Genomic DNA, 12,204 nt, shown 5'->3' on the forward strand with positions numbered 1-12,204 from the left:
TGCCCCTCTGTTGGTCTTCCATGGTCTCTTGTGTTCTGGGGGCCTCTGGATGTCTGGAGTTTTGATCTCCTCCATACCCGCTTCACACCCTGGAGGACGGGGCTGTGGCCCCCCCACACTCCCTAGCAGATCATTACATGGAGAAACCTTTGGAATGCAAGCATGCTGATCCACACAGGTATGCACACATGGGTATTCACAGACGCAGACTAAAGCTTTCTTGGCTGCTACCTCAAAGCACACTGTGCGCTGTCTATCTTGCGTGCTGCACAATATCGTTTATTATTTAGTAAATATTGATATCTATGACTAGCTAGTTTATTGTGATGGTGCTTTGTTTTCTCTATGTTGCTCTTTGTTGTTTGCTGTCTCCTCTGTTTGTTTTTTTTGTTTGTTTTTTTTTTCTCCATACAGGTGACCCAGGAGTTCTTTTTTTTTTTCTCTCTCTTCCCCCCCCTTCTCACCGTCTCTTCTCCCCTTTGGTTTTCTTTCTTTCTCTCCCCCTCTTTCTCTCATTCATTCCCCCTGTCCTATTTATTAAAAAAAAAAAAAAAAAAAAAAATGACAAAGGATGAACTGAAGCTATGCCATCACGTAATGTCGCATACTGCTGTTTCTGATGTCATTTAAAAAAAAAAAAAAAAAAAAAAAAAAAAAAAAAGGAAGGAGGTTCTGCAGCATCCGGTCCCGTACCAGCAGACTGAGAGACAGCTTCTTCCACCAGGCCATCAGACTGCTGAACATGTCATAGACACCTCACCTTCACTACTGGAACTTCAACATTATGCACTCCATACTGTACAGTAATGCCACTGTTTTGCACATGTCTGAACTCTGTTTATTTTTATATATTTTATTTATTGTTTACTCTATTTAATTTGTAAAATATGTGTACACACACACACACACACGTAGAAAATATTTAGTATACACATCCAGAAATGCATATACTATTATATATTGCACATATATTTATTAGTTTCAGATGTAGCCATTCTTGTATTTTGCTTGTTTTCATTATTGTATTTTGCACAACTCTGTTGCTTGTGAAGCTCGCACACAAGAATTTCACTCACATGTGCTGTACCAATGTACCTGCACATGTGATGTGACAATAAAAGTGACAATAAAAGTGATTTGATTTGATTTGATTTGATTTGATTTGATTTGGAGGAGGAAAAACAGTGTTAATGATGCCTCAAAAGAGGTTGTGGATTGTAGAAACTGGAAATTGGTCTTACTTGACTGGAAGATGAGTTCAGTCCCAGGAGGTCCACTTGGGTGACAGGTGGGTTTCCAGAGGTGTGTGAGCAGAACTGGAGGAGAGTGGGCAAGCAGGAGAGTCCTTTTCTTTTGAAGCTGATTCACAAGTGGATGTGATATTAACAATGCAACAAGGACAACCTGTCATTAAATACCCATCACACGATGACATGATCCGGTACAGGCGTATTAAGGATGAAGCAGACGGACAGATCAAACACCCAATGCACACCTCACTTCTCCACCAGACTAAGTAACCAAGACTTTAAATAAAAGCACAAACCCTCAACCTGATGCACTACAACATTTCTAAGTACAGGCTTGACAATGAGGATGTGCTACTTCTGAAAGAGATAATGCAACACTGGAAGTCTCACAGGCAAAGCCACTGTGGAGGAAGGTAAGAACATAAGATGGTCCAGTCCTAATTGCATAATTCCTTAAGCATCTAGTTCCTGTCCTTAAAGCTTTTTAAACAAGCCAAACTATTCTTGTAGCTCACTCAAGTTTGAAAAGTTCTAGCCATTTTATTGTCTTTTGTGATTGCCTGTTAGAAGGCCAGCATGGTGTACTCAGGCCTGCTGAAAATATTTCTGGCATGCAAAACCTCCAGTTTAAACTGTTCTCCAGGTGCTAAAAAGCTGTCTTTCTAGCTGCTTTCATCTGGCAGTTATGTCATGTAAAAACTAATTAAAGATTCCTGACTGACCTGCTGTGCTATGTGTAACCGAAAGGCCCTGATGCACGTCTGCCGTGCATATTGAGTTGGAAACTGCAGATACAGCTGAATACCTCAGGATCTTTCAGACTCCCAAGACTCATGCTGAACCACTGACTTGATGATTGGGGGTGTACAGTATGACATCACTTCAGAAAGCAGTTCCAATGATGAGGATGTGTAAGTGCATGACATGAGAAGAGGTGTACATCTTCTCTGAACTTTTCTAAACACACATTTAATGTCATTATAACTTTCATCTGCAATTTCTGTTGTGGGCCTCTGGGATGATGCCCATCAGCATGACAGTTCTCTTCTGTAAAGACTTCTTCTGTTACTCCATCTGCTATCTTCACAGCAAATCACAGCAACAGTCGCCTCTAGGTGTTTTATATCGTAAAGTAGACCCAACAATGATACATGCAGAGAAAAACCCAACAATCAAATGGAAGAGAGGGACTAGCCAGAGCCAGGGAATAGAATGCATGTATGGACAAGAAAACAGTGGTGATTTTCTTAATTACATCTGATAAATTATCCCTGGGAGAGAGACAGGATAAATCAGGAGCTAACAGCAAATGGCAGTGACAGCTAACGCCAGACAGGTGATCTGTCATTTATAAGTTTAAAAAATTGTTTGATCCCTTTGCTGTATCAAAGCTGGGTTTTTATATAACACTACTGACTAATCTATAAAAATGTCTAATGTTGTGGCTCATTTCGTCAATGTAAACAAAATGTCTGAATGAATGTGCAAGGAACGTTAAAAATGTAAAAGCGATCTGCTTGTGATGCGAGAAAGACATCACAAGTTATCAATTTTACACTAAGTTAGATTGAAGAGGGCTCAGGAAAGCTCATTCACAAACCATCATGTCACAGTGATGAGTCTTACCACTAACGCTGCAGCCTCCTCCCTATAAACCTGCAGCCTCCTCCCTTCTCACTGACCAATCTTGTCATGTTGATATGAAAAGGAAAAAATATACATGAAGAGATGGCATGCAGGCAAATATGGATAATAGTAATAATAATAATAATAATAATAATAATAATAATGATAATAATAATAATAAATGAAATAATAATAATAATAATGATTATGATGAAAAAAAGCAATTTTCTCAATTAGTGCCTTGTCCTGGTCAGGAGATGGTGGGGACAGAGACATTATATTTTTTCACATGTCCTAAGCAGAATAACAGGTCACAGATGCAGCAGCTTTTTCCAGTGAAAGAATTGAAGGTGTCCCATTTAGTTATTTCATAGAACAAACAGGCATATTTTGAAGGGATTTGAACAAACATACTTGTTAGGGAAAATATTCTAAAACACTTCTTCAGTAAAGACTCAGAGAAGAGAAACACACAGAGTTCTTGCTAGCAAGGGCAGCTCCCTACTGAGAGACTCGCACTAAGAAACTGCCCCGGTCTTTATTTATACTTCAGTGTGTGTGTGTGTGTGTGTGTGTGTGTGTGTGTGTGTGTGTCCTGCTGATCAAAGGGTCATGAAAGCACAAAAGGTACATCCTTGGTCAGGAAAGGGTAGTCTCCCCCTCACCCTAAATAACATGGTGAGGAAGTCCAGCAGTTCATCTATATGTAAAGAAGCACTTAAACTAAAACAGACATAGCTACGTTAATCCTACCGTAAAACAATAAAACAAGGTACGAAGTCTCATGCTCCCAGGACGTGGGGGTGCATTCCTGGAGTGCACACCAAGCCTGCAGCCTGTTAGAGATCACACACAATTGATTATATGCCTCTAAGTATACATGGTTGAATATTTCCTAATACAAATAACTACATGCAGTATTCTACCATATGCAAACTTATATCACTAAAAGATTATACTGACTACTAAATACAATTTTCCATTAATATTCCCTCCTGTTGTCAGTAAAACTTAAAGTGAGATACCAGTTTGTAACATCTTGTTGTACATTTTCAGTCACATCGTCATCAATCACACAAAGTCTTCATGTTCCAACAGGTCGGGGTCATTATCATCATCATCACTTGTCATGGCTATTTATGCAGCAACAGTAGAAAATATTACTCGGTTAATCATAAGTTTTAGGCATGGCAATATACACGTTACAAAGACACAAAATAAAAGTAAAAATATCCCAACTCCGATGAGTAGTCTTTTTAGCACCTGTAACCAGGAGCTAGTGTAGCCAAGAAAACCAGTCACTTGTATCACTTACATAGTCCTGATTTTGGGCCTGCTGGATCTGTCTCCAAACATTCAGGGCATCAGTCATGTTTGATGAATGTGCGTCTTCTTTATGTAAATGCAGCATGTGTTGTTGAAGAGGACACAAAGTCCCCTTTTTCTGCTAGTATCATAGAGTAGTTCTTCCCTGGGAGTTGGTCCAGGAACACATATAGTGTGGGGTATGTTGCCGTGCTGGGTAGATGGGAACAGACATAATAGTCTGTATTTGCCGATTCTTCTTTTGTTCTGTCGTGGATATAACGGTACCTGGCATTGTTCATCCACGGAGGGATGTGGTCTTGCGTCATGTCTCTTAGGTGAGAGTTGTCGTGTGTCAATCTTTTCTGCCTTTCTCCTGGTTCAGCTGTTGTTTGCGTCAGCTGGGGTCCTGTAAAAGTGAGCGTTGTAGTCAACGTAACCAAGAGGGTCCACCTTCCCATGGTTGCACACAGGTCCGTCACGCCTCGCACTTGGTTGCCCTAGAGTTGATCAGAGGCTGGAGGTTGAAGTGCGAGCTTACCCTACGGGGGCTCAATCAGCACTCCCCCCTCACCACTGAAACAACCAAGTGTGAGATTTCTCTATTGTGCTGTCTTGAGGGTGCCGGGGTTTCCTGGGACCTCGACCTCTTTGCAGTGGCTCTGATAAATCCAGGAGGGTCTCTCCGCTATTTTGCAGGCAGTTGAAATGGTCAGAAGCACTTGAATTGGCCTCTATCAACCCCCATCACCTCACTTCAGGCCTTCATCCTGCGGTAGGAATACTTATGACTCTTCTACTGTCCATCCTCTGCAGAAAAACACCTCTGTGGAAAGGGTGCTGGGTTCAGTTATCTTACTGCTGTTGTGATCCCAGCAGTCTTCAGAGTGTCATCGTATGCACAGTATAGTGGCACAGCATTAGGTGATGTTCATAGGAAACTGCTGTCATCACCACCATAGCTTCCGGTTCCTGTGCTTTCACAGAATCATGATGTCATCCTTAGACTCCCTCTGCGCTGTCGATGGAGCTTGGCACGCTCCCCTCATCCTTCAGGTGCCCATCTGCTGTCCACAATCTCCTCTGTTGGCCTCTGGAAAGCCCCCTTGGCACAGCTCTCATTCCAACGCAGTTTCATGGTCCGTGCTGTGGCTCCAAAGTCTGATCTCATGATGGGCCCCAACCAGCTCGACCTTTGACCTCAACCACTGCCTGGGCTGTCAGTCATGCCTGGAATGGTTCTCGCTGCTCACTGGGCCTCTGAAGATTTCTCAGGAGATTACTGCTGCACCTGTATTTCCTTGCTAGGAGGAAAATCTTCTATTTGGAGAGCATGTCAACAATCATCAAACTACATTCTTTAGTTCAGTGAACTTCACTTATAGGCCATCAAAGCCTCATCTGAACATGGATGCACCACTTGCATAGGTTTAATACCTGTAAATAAACAGTTAATCACACAAATCGCTGCAAAAATTATATAAAACAAAATTTAATGTTAATTCCAAAATTTAATGTTAATTAATTGTTTCATATTAATCCTGGATCCCTCATCTTGACACATGGACACTCCCATGAGTCAACTCATCAAAATCAGATTCCTGTCTTAAAGAAAAAGGTTAGCTAGATCATATCCCAGGCAACATCAGGGCATCTCCTCCCCTGGAGCAGCACCACCCTGGACCTATAATCCTGCAATAAAAATGTTAGTGTGTTTTGCATACTAAATTTGCTTAACACCTGGCTCTGCCAGGAGCCTGCATACACACCATCATGGCCTGGAAAGCAAAATCTGGAAGTGAAATCAAACTTCACACCTATAAACAATTATATCATAAAAGTAATAAAGCATTCAGCACTAGCAGGACAAGTGTCATGTGCAGGTTTTCTCAAATCAGTAAACTACAATTATTACCATAATTTGCCTCAGACATGGATCATCCCATGTACTCAGTCAACAGTAATGTAATCAGTGACTTCTCTTAAGCAAAGTCACTCCACTCATATATTATTTATGGGCTCAAGAGTGGCCAGCAAAGGAGCCCATATTAACTATTCCATAACACCGCATCTCTTATTTGTTTGTCTCATGTCACTTGTCCGCTTCTGCTGAATCTTGTACATGCAGTCTCAAAAAACAAACATTAGCAACACACATTGATTATCCTGGTGGGCAGGCGTCGGCCATCCACATTCCAGAGGTGCCATAAAAACACCATAAAGTTAGCCAACCCTAGCTGTAGAAAGAATGTCATTCACATATAAACCCAGAAATCCTTTAGTAAAAAAAACATTAACTAATCCTCTTATAAATCACATGATCAAACACATGAAAAACTGCAATGCTGTAGAAGAGAAAATGCAAATGTTAGCGCTTGCGCAGGCGTATTGCATACTTTGTCACCGTTACCTCTGTAAGCAACACAAGGTAGTGAATAACACCCCTGGTAGATGCACAGACACAGAAAATGGCATTTCAAAGGTTAAACCATCATGCAACCTCGAATGTTGCTATCATCTTTCTGCTCCTGTAACAGAAGACATAAATTCATCCACCCTTTGTCCTGTCTAGGTGGAGGTTAACCTTGAGTCGTGGTCAAGTCTTGTCAGCTTTTACCAGTCAGTCAGTTTGTTTTTATTTCCATTCATTCATTCATTCTTTCTTTGCTGATAGTGGAAACCATAGTCGCATTTAGTTTCCATTTTCAGCAAAATGACGTCATTTCAAAAAGAAAAAGAAGAACTTTAGATCGGATTACATTGCTGAATCCTTTTTGGACAGGAACTTGTCCCAATAAGTGGCTTTCTCCAGAGCCCATTTTAATTTTGGAGAAGCTCACTTGTAACGGCTTTCTCGACAGGTCGTATAGCACTTTTAATTCCTGACGTGCAGATCTGCTTAAAGAAAAGAAATAGACAAACAAAATCAGTGCCTGTTCAAAAATGAAAAATAACAGAGATTATCAAACCAAACTTTCAGTGCACTGTGAAAGTATCAAAATAAAAAGGCCTTGTTAAGTCATGACACAAACTCCTCATCTCAGGAGGGTAAATCACCATTAGCATGGTTTATCATACCATCATACTAATTGGCAGGCTCAACTTCACAACAAAAGAAAAATCATCAGTTAGATTCACTCCAAACCAACCATCAGCTGCAAAACACACAACATAACCCTAATGTCTTATTAGCTATGAGTTTAATCACCAGTTCTGCGCTCTTCACTCATTTAGGTCACAGATCTATTTTATTCAATTTTTCCTTTTTCCCTTCATCATAAAACATGTGACATGCTGTCATGCACTTCACAAAAGAAGTTTGTTCTGACGTATTCAGAGTTGTGTATCTAAATACAGGATTCACTCGCACATCAAAACAGGAAACTCAGTGTTTTAGAGTCTCCACTCAACACACAACAAACATCCCATTCACTCGTGCTAGAATTCAGTCACCTTTCATTAATCTAAAACCGATCAAATAATTTGCATATCAGCTATTAACCCACTAAGTTGACAGGACAACAGAAAAGCATGTTCAAAATAGTATCACAAAAGACAATTTCCCTCATACAGTAAATTACTTGTGCTGCATCAATCAAGCAGGAAGCTTCTCCCAATTTACTATATTAACAACTAAATTTATTGTCTGATCACTGGTTGGTCAAACCAGGATCCTTTTTTTTCACAAAAGTTAAACTGTTGTCCTGCAACCCAGAGAGTCAAATTTTTTGCATTGGATAAATTCAGTATTTGATAACAAGTGTCTGCTAAATTGACACTATTTTAACACTGATGAAAGATAACAAGCTAATTTTCATTGCATGGGTGTTTGTGTTATTAGGCAGGTCTAATACATGTCTGTGGAGCTGCATATCCAGCAGAGCATGTAATGTGCCATGAGTTCCACTGGTCTTTGCATCACACGAGGTGACTTGGACAAGATGATAAACAGACTCACGCTTAAGATGTCTAATCTTCATGAGTTATTTTATGTTTGTATTAGTAGGGTTAATGCATGTTCTGTGTGATTTTGTATATGTTTGTATTTTTGCAGTGTTTCAGACTCCTCCTCAATTTTCCAACTTAAGCAGTCAGTTTTGTTTTTCCCAGGTTTGCTAACCCAAATTTTGATTTCCCACATTAAATAACAAAATTTGTGTTCTCACCACTCTCACTGAGGCGACTTCTTAGCAGCTGCTGCCGGTTTCTTGGCTTTGGCCGCGGCGGGCGTCTTGGCTTTGGTCTCACTAGCCTTGTTCATCTTGAAGGATCCGGAGGCCCCGGTGCCCTTGGTCTGCACCAGAGTGCCCTTCGCCACCAGGCTCTTGATGGCGGTCTTGACACGGGCCTTGTTCTTGTCCACATCGTAGCCTCTGGCAGCCAGAGCCTGCTTGAGAGCGGCCGCGGACACGCCGTTGCGCTCCTTGGAAGCGGCCACGGCTTTCACAATCAGCTCGCCCACGCTGGGGCCGACCTTCTTGGGCTTGGAAGTCGTCGTCTTCTTCTTCTTGGCCTGAACCTCTGCACAGGGCGCAGGGCGTGTTTATGATGGAGCCTTTCCCACCACAGCGCCGTGTTGGGTGAGGGATTATTATGTTCTTCCTAGTCTGAACTGCTCTCTTCAGCTGAGCTGCTATCCTATTCTGAGTTACTGTCTTCTTTGTTTCTTACAGTCACGTACAAAATGTCCCTCTTTTCCACACCTCCATCATGTAGTGTTAAAGTCACTGTTTGGTGTGTGTGTGTGTAGCCTCTACCTCTTGCTCTTCCACTATGCATTCCTCTCTCTTTCTTATGCATTCCTCTCTTGCTGTTTTTCTAGACATTTCTCATCAGGTGTTAATTTTACTTGTTTATCACCCATTTTCAAAGATTTTGCTGGGCCGTCACTGGCACGCTTGACTTCAGAGTGGTTTACTGATACGGCCTTCGACTTCACCCTAACGGTGAAGCGGTATCAGTTTTATGAGATGAAACTCAACCGTTCTCCTTTGTCACCAGCACGTGAGCCTCAGCAAAGAAAACAAAAATGGAAGTAGTTCAGCAGCGTATTGTGCTGTAAAATCAACTTACTTCCAGACACATACACACACATAGACATTTGCGAACTAATTTGTCACGAGATAATTTCGGCTACCTCTAAAACTGGTCAAAACACGGTTCCTTTTGGCGAACTTAAACCTATTTTTTTTTTTTTTTTTTTTATATCACATTTCTTTAAACTTTTGCGGCCGTCTTTATATACCAAATAGTGTTTCTCACTCTCCGATGTCTCACTGGTGATTCAGATCATCGGACTGAATCCCACCGCCGTGGACCAGATTAAAAACACCGGCCCAGACCCGAATTTAACGTCCTGGGGCTCTCTCCTCGTCCAAGAGGGCTGTGCACAGGCTTCGGTGCTGGCTCCCCACGGCGTCAGGAATCAGTGCTGGATCAGAGTTCTTGCTAGCAAGGGCAGCTCCCTACTGAGAGACTCGCACTAAGAAACTGCCCCGGTCTTTATTTATACTTCAGTGTGTGTGTGTGTCTGTGTGTGTCTGTGTGTGTCCTGCTGATCAAAGGGTCATGAAAGCACAAAAGGTACATCCTTGGTCAGGAAAGGGTAGTCTCCCCCTCACCCTAAATAACATGGTGAGGAAGTCCAGCAGTTCATCTATATGTAAAGAAGCACTTAAACTAAAACAGACATAGCTACGTTAATCCTACCGTAAAACAATAAAACAAGGTACGAAGTCTCATGCTCCCAGGACGTGGGGGTGCATTCCTGGAGTGCACACCAAGCCTGCAGCCTGTTAGAGATCACACACAATTGATTATATGCCTCTAAGTATACATGGTTGAATATTTCCTAATACAAATAACTACATGCAGTATTCTACCATATGCAAACTTATATCACTAAAAGATTATACTGACTACTAAATACAATTTTCCATTAACAATACTGTATACAAACATACAAACAAAAATACACACTTTAAATATCACATGGTTTGAATTTATGGTTTAATCTAAGTCTGGTGGTGTGTAGTGACTTTAACAGAAAGATAAGCAGAGACCCCGATTCACTTTGGCATATTTTAATTGATGTCTAAATTTAGATTTGACTGGATGAGCACTGCCGGTCAAGTGGACTGCTTATCCTGACAGAGGACCACTGTGTAAGTCACAGCTTCCCTAAGGATATCATGCAATGGTTCCCATAATGATGACAATTACTATATTAAATGCATGTACTTAAGTGAACAATGTTGCAAAAATCATGCAGAAATCAGTGTACATGTCTATGTAAACACACTCACTCTGACTGTCTCAGACACACATACTGTAGGCCCAGTGGAGGCACATAAAAGCAGGCTTGGCATCAAAGCTCTTCTCCTTTGAGATGACTGTGGACAGCTAGCCGGAGGTGTGGCTCTTTTCTCTGTGGGAATTTTTCCTATTTGTGTGTACTGATGTTAGGAACGGCATAGGGACTGCAGGCCTAGGGTTCACGTGTCTGGCTCAGCCTTCCTCTGCTCCCCTTTGTTCTGTGTTTGTTGCTGTTATATCACTTTGCTTCAAGTCTGATTTCAGTTTTTTTGTTTGTTTTTTTAATTTGTTTCACGTGCTTTAGCTTTTTTCAGTTCTGCTTTCATTTTTTTCCTTAAATTTTAGTCGCTCCTAGAGACAGTCTATGCAACATCTGTCATATTTATTACACACGTTTATTTTGTTACCAAAGGTAACAAAACAGGAAAAAAAACCCCCAAATGTTCAAAAATGAAAATGTAGGCTGTTGTTTTGTGTGTTCTAACAGTGATTACTCTGTGTGTGATTCCTTTTATAGTTTGCAGTGAAATTTGTTAAACCATTGCTTAATGGGACAGAAGTACAAGTCGCTCTTTACTAACACATTTGTAGATGTGTTTATTGCTGAACAACACAGCTAGCAGTCTCACACACTCTTTAGGTTTTTTCAAGTTATGTGTGTAAGGGTTTAGTCTATCAAACCTTACCCTTTTCTCCCCAGTATCACAACAGTATGACTCCCAAAGTACGGCTCAGTAAACAACCAATGATTCTAAAGCCAGAACAGAAAGATACAGTTGGAAGATGAATGATTGCGTTTTTATGATGCGTAGTAAAACGACCCCCTCTTCTTCTTCTCTGTGTTGGTGTTGTTGTTGTTCGTGTGTGTGCGTGTGCGTGTGTGTGTGTGTGTGTGTGTGTGTGTGCCTTAGAAGTCAATTAATACATTAGCCATACTTAAAAAACATCTGAATTTCATTTAGAACTGAGATTCTAAGTTGTAAGCAGAAATCTTATGCACAGCCAGAAACATGTTTCCCCCACTTTCACAATGCTGAGGTGTCAAATCCACAACCCCCCAACAAATGGTTTGTTACACGCGGGTGTGAAGGGCAAGCTTTACTTACACAGCCTCACACACAGCAGATTTTTGGGTACAGGGGTTTAGCCACAGATGCAACATCCACTTTTGATAAAGATCACGCCACCTGTTTATTTCTTAAGAAATTAAGAGAGATAAGATAAGATAAAAGTGGAGTCATTTCTGGCATTTACTGTTGCAATTGATGAGAGTACTGATATTACAGACGTCGCTCAACTGGCCATATTCATTCGTGGAGTTGATGATACCTTGACTGTCACAGAGGAGTTTCTCGAGTTGGTGCCTATGACCGACACCACAACAGCTGAGGACATTTTCCGCTCCGTAGTTGGAGCACTGGACAGGACTGGTCCCGCGCCGTAAGCCTGGCCACTGATGGTGCGCCATCAATGATCGGGAAAAAAGCAGGTGTTGTGACCAAGTTCAGAGAGAAAGTACAAGCCGCAAATAGAGGGGGTGATTTTTGGACATTTCATTGCATTTTGCATCAGGAGGCATTATGCTGCAAGTCCTTAAAAATGGATCACGTCATGGAGGTGGTTGTCCGAACTGTTAATTTCATCCGAGCCAGAGGTCTCAATCATCGTCAGTTTGACAGCCTTCTCAGTGACTGTAACATTACCCATG

The 12,204-nt window shown here is 41.4% G+C and overlaps 1 pseudogene; it reads right to left on the minus strand.

The window, feature by feature from the left end:
- Positions 1–8,352: 8,352 nt before the first annotated feature.
- Positions 8,353–11,964, minus strand: LOC147337462 (histone H1 pseudogene; annotated as a pseudogene).
- Between the last annotated feature and the right edge of the window lie 240 nt (positions 11,965–12,204).

Source organism: Aulonocara sp. 'chitande type north' Nkhata Bay, linkage group LG2 (genome assembly GCF_057382095.1).
Source record: "Aulonocara sp. 'chitande type north' Nkhata Bay isolate Kocher_YH1m ecotype deep benthic linkage group LG2, A_spYH_male_GT1.1, whole genome shotgun sequence".
Lineage (NCBI taxonomy): Eukaryota > Metazoa > Chordata > Actinopteri > Cichliformes > Cichlidae > Aulonocara > Aulonocara sp. 'chitande type north' Nkhata Bay.